General features: G+C 34.1%; 1 pseudogene; it reads left to right on the plus strand.

Annotated features, from left to right (window-relative positions):
• LOC107715792 (inositol 1,4,5-trisphosphate receptor type 1-like) overlaps positions 1–5,132 on the plus strand; it is a 146,758-nt pseudogene that overhangs the window by 108,206 nt on the left and 33,420 nt on the right.

A 5,132-nucleotide genomic window follows, 5' to 3' on the forward strand; every position in this document is an offset into this window, starting at 1 on the left:
TTGGCGCAAGCTAGATTAAAGTGATTATTACGTATTGAATATGGTTATTTTTCTTACAAAAATGCATTGATTCGCTACAGGAGGCCTTTATTCACCCCCCGCAGCCATGTGAGGCACTTTTTATTATAGATAGATGTGCTTTATTTCACTTCTTTTCGGACTGATGAACTGCAACACCCGCTGACTGCCATGAAACAGCTTGGAAGATCAAAGACCATTTTTAATATAACTCCGATTGGATTCATCTGAAAGAAGGAAGTCATATGCGCCTAGGATGACTTGAGGGTGAGTAAATAATGGGCTAATTTTCATTTTTGGGTGAACTATCCCTTTAATTCCTATGTTAACAGTAAGGGTGTCCTAACATTGTCACACATGGCTTTTCAATTTTGGCATTATTTTTGGTAAATATGTCTTGTGTAGTTGTTCATCTGAGGGTTTAGTTTCCAAATTTCAAGACTTGCCAATTTATTATGCCGTGATACAAAAAAACATGGAATTCAGTAGGGTGTCCTAACTTTTTCACATGACTGTGTGTGTATATATGTATATATGTGTATATATATATATATTCTACACTTATTGTTTCTAATTTTAACATTATTTAAATTGTTCTTAATTATATTATTTATATTATTATTAGTTATACATGTATTTGTTTTTATACATTTATTTTTAATTATACATTTATAAATTATATTATTAATTATACATGTATTTGTTTTTAATTTTTATATATTTATATTTTATATATTTATATATTTACTTTATATTAAATTGTATTCAGAAGTGACAGCAATATTTCACGAAAAATATATGTAGTAATTTTCAACATTTTAATATTTAATTATGTAATTGTAAGACATTTTATTTATTTATTTATTCACTTTTTCAAAATTTTTATTTCCACACTTATTTTATGTTCATTTTTTTCATTTTATTCATTATATTCATAACATTCATTATATTTATATTCATTATTTGTAACATCATTTAATTTATTTCTAATTATATTATTTATATTATTACTAGTTATACATGTATTTGTATTTGTTTTTATAAATTATACATAATATTATGAATTATACATTTATTTGTTTTTTGATTATTTCATATATTTATTTCATATTAAAATTCTTAAGTATTCAGAAGTTACAGCAATATTTGATGAAAAAAATATTTTTAACACGTTCATATTTAATTATGTAGTTGTAAGACATTTTTTTTCTACAATTTCTATTTTCTAAACTTTTTGCATTAATTATATTTAATTTTAACATAATTTAATTTATTTTAATTATTTTATTTATATCATTATTAGTTATACACGTATTTGTTTTTTATACATTTATTTTTATTATGCATACGTAAATTATAAATTATATTATTAATTAAATTTCAGCTATAATGGCTAATAATAATGACTTTGCAATATAAGCATTATAATGAACTTTAAAAAACATTCATAATCAATTATTGTTCTTATAAACCAGGCTTAAAATGCAACACTCAGTTTTACACAATATGTTATGGGGGTCCCTGCTCCGTCTTTTTATCCACGAAAGGGTTCCTTGGCCTGAAAAACTTTGACGAGTTCTGTCTAAAACACCTGGAAAACACTTTCCATGCTTATTTTCCCAACCGTTCCACTGTTTCGCTGTTTTCCTGGATGTGCGTCATATGGTAGTCAGGTGTTGACATGTTTACTGCGGCGTCGCATCTGATGTGGCCGTCTTGTGTATAAGAGCAGTCATGAGACTTGCACATTTGAATGCCATAATGCTATATTTATTTGTTTTTTGATTATTTCATATATTTATTTCATATTAAAATTCTTAAGTATTCAGAAGTTACAGCAATATTTGATGAAAAAAATATTTTTAACACGTTCATATTTAATTATGTAGTTGTAAGAAATTTTTTTTTCTACAATTTCTATTTTCTAAACTTTTTGCATTAATTATATTTAATTTTAACATAATTTAATTTATTTTAATTATTTTATTTATATCATTATTAGTTATACACGTATTTGTTTTTTATACATTTATTTTTATTATGCATACGTAAATTATAAATTATATTATTAATTAAATTTCAGCTATAATGGCTAATAATAATGACTTTGCAATATAAGCATTATAATGAACTTTAAAAAACATTCATAATCAATTATTGTTCTTATAAACCAGGCTTAAAATGCAACACTCAGTTTTACACAATATGTTATGGGGGTCCCTGCTCCGTCTTTTTATCCACGAAAGGGTTCCTTGGCCTGAAAAACTTTGACGAGTTCTGTCTAAAACACCTGGAAAACACTTTCCATGCTTATTTTCCCAACCGTTCCACTGTTTCGCTGTTTTCCTGGATGTGCGTCATATGGTAGTCAGGTGTTGACATGTTTACTGCGGCGTCGCATCTGATGTGGCCGTCTTGTGTATAAGAGCAGTCATGAGACTTGCACATTTGAATGCCATAATGCTATAAACTCCACTTCTCCTCCGCTCTTACATAACCTGTTGATTTGCTTCGCATTTGAATCTCTCGGAACGATTGGCTGCGTGTCAGGACTGCCTTCAATTAACTTGAGTGAGGAGCATTTAACAAAGAGGTCATTTACAGAAAGAGCTTAATTTTTTTTATACGTTGTCCGATGACGTCCCGAGGTTTACAAAATGCGCTGGAGCAGATGAATCATTTTTTAAGTATGTCTCCTTTGTGCATATGTGTGTGTGTGTTGCATTTCTCATTCGCTCGCTGTTGTTTGAAAGAGGCCTGAATGACTGAGTTCACTGTTAACCTGGAAAGAAGGCTGGTTATGTAACGAGCGTTCAAAACTGCCCCAGAATTCGGCTGATAACTTGCACTCCTCGCCCTCCCTCCTTGTGTCACGCATCACACACTCGCTCCGTGCCTGTTTGGCTCCAGAAAAGTAGGGCAGGATTTTCCTCTGCGCTCTTCTCCCCTCCTTTTTTTCCCTGTCGTCCTGTGCGAGCGTGCATGAGCAGCCTCTCACTGCTATCCCCTCCGCCACTCAGCTGATTACTGACTTACGTAAGGAAAAAAAAACAACAACGAGTGAAATTATGACAGGATATACCAGAGAAAAACACTACATAACCAGCGGGACACTTTTATTCATAGAAGGAACTGAAAGTTTTCCTTTAGGATTTAGATTGTGTTCCTAAAACACAGTTTGATTTAGCAAGACCTCATTTTTGAATTCAGAAGAAAATCAAACCGTTTGAAGGGTTTTCTTTGGAAAGCAAGCACTCTGTGTGAATTGTGTGCTTGTTTGTGTGAATGTGTCGACTGTGCCAGTCTTGTAGCGCTTGGGACCGTGTTGGAGACAGATGGTGTAAAATCAGGTGAGCTGAGGGAGGCACTCCAGGTTATTTCCGTGGTAGTTGCTGTGAGTTTGTGTGTGTGTCTGGTTATGTAACCGCAGTGGTGTGAGTCTGGCTGGCAGTAAACAGGGTGGAGGGGAGGGAGGGACGTGAGAACTCTGCTGAGGAGCATGGCTGCGCTGCGCTGCGCTGCTGACTTAACTCCTTGTGCGCTGGGACAGCAGTGGCACATGCACAGCTAAAGGTTTAATTGGAGTCGAATTTTCCTGGATTATTTAAGATATGAGATTATATAGAAGTATACAAGAGAAATGTAAAATATATATAATATACAAATGTAAATGATCAAATATAATTATATATCAATTTAGTTTTATATCTAAAATATAAATAAAATAAAACAAAAATAAAATTATTTAGAATTTTTTATTATATATTAAACCATTTTATTTGTGTGTTTGTCTGTATATTTTTTGTGTATATGTGTGCGTGTGTGTGTGTGTGTGTGATTTGTATGTAAAGTTTAAAGTTATATCTATGAACAATAAATATTAATGATTAGTGCTGTCAAACGATTATTCGCTATTAATCGCATCCAAAATAAAAGTTTTTGTTTGCATAATATATGTGCGTGTTCGGTGTTATATTGTATACGTACGTACATACATAAAAATATAAGATAAAAATAATATAAAAAAACTTTGTTTTAATCAAATTCTAAATGAATTTTAAATGTATATTTTATTCAGTACTGAAAAGAATAGTATTGCTTTTCCTTGTATTTGTATGATTTGTGTTTAGATGACACAACACCAAACACTAAACTACTGGAATCAGTTATGATTTGACTTTCATTTAATTCCGGAGGTGAGAGAAAGAGACCATGAAAAACAAAATTATGACTCTTATTGATGCAAAAAGTTACAATCTCTCGCACCCTCTCTTTTCTACTCATTTACAGTATGCTAACTCTATTTTGTTCTTTTTCTCCTCATTGTCCTCCCTATCCCTCCAGCGGTCGTTTTTCTGCCGTCTGACAGGCGACAGTAAGTCAGAGAAGTTCTTCAAAGTGTTTTACGAGCGGATGAAGCTGGCCCAGCAAGAGATCAAGGCAACTGTGACGGTGAACACCAGCGATCTGGGCAGCAAGCGCAAAGACGAGGACGCCAACGACAAGGACAACCAAACACGCAAGAAAGGTCAGGGCTCAGCACGCCTGACCATAAACTACACGCACCGCTACATGTGATTATACCATGTAGCCCAGACATGCGAAAGCATAAACAAATACAATCCTCCCCATTTTTCAGTCAAGGAGGTTGCTGTAGTGACCGAGGAAGTGCGAGAGCAGCTTCTTGAAGCTTCTACGGCCACAAAGAAGGCCTTCACCGCTTACCGAAGGGAGGCGGACGCCGACGAGCATCAGAATGTGGCGGAGGGGCAGAGCAGCACAGGCGAGAAGAACCAGGATGACAACGAGATGAGCGTCATCATAACCATCATGCAGCCAATCCTGCGCCTCCTGCAGCTGCTTTGTGAAAACCACAACCGTGAACTGCAGGTTAGCCGCTGTACTAGAGAATATGTTGTGAAGAGTTTCCCAAATGTTGCGACCTAAAAACGTAGCTTGTCTAGCTGCACTTTCTCTAAGGAGCTGTATGTATGAGTGGTGTCAGAATTGATCATATTCATTCAACCCAACATGAAATGTTATTTGCTAGCCATTTTTAGTTCCCTAATGTGGCGTAATTCTCAGTGAAAAGGGATATTTGGGGGGGGGGGGGG

This window comes from Sinocyclocheilus rhinocerous, unplaced genomic scaffold (genome assembly GCF_001515625.1).
Source record: "Sinocyclocheilus rhinocerous isolate Xijiao unplaced genomic scaffold, SAMN03320098_v1.1 scaffold899, whole genome shotgun sequence".
NCBI lineage: Eukaryota > Metazoa > Chordata > Actinopteri > Cypriniformes > Cyprinidae > Sinocyclocheilus > Sinocyclocheilus rhinocerous.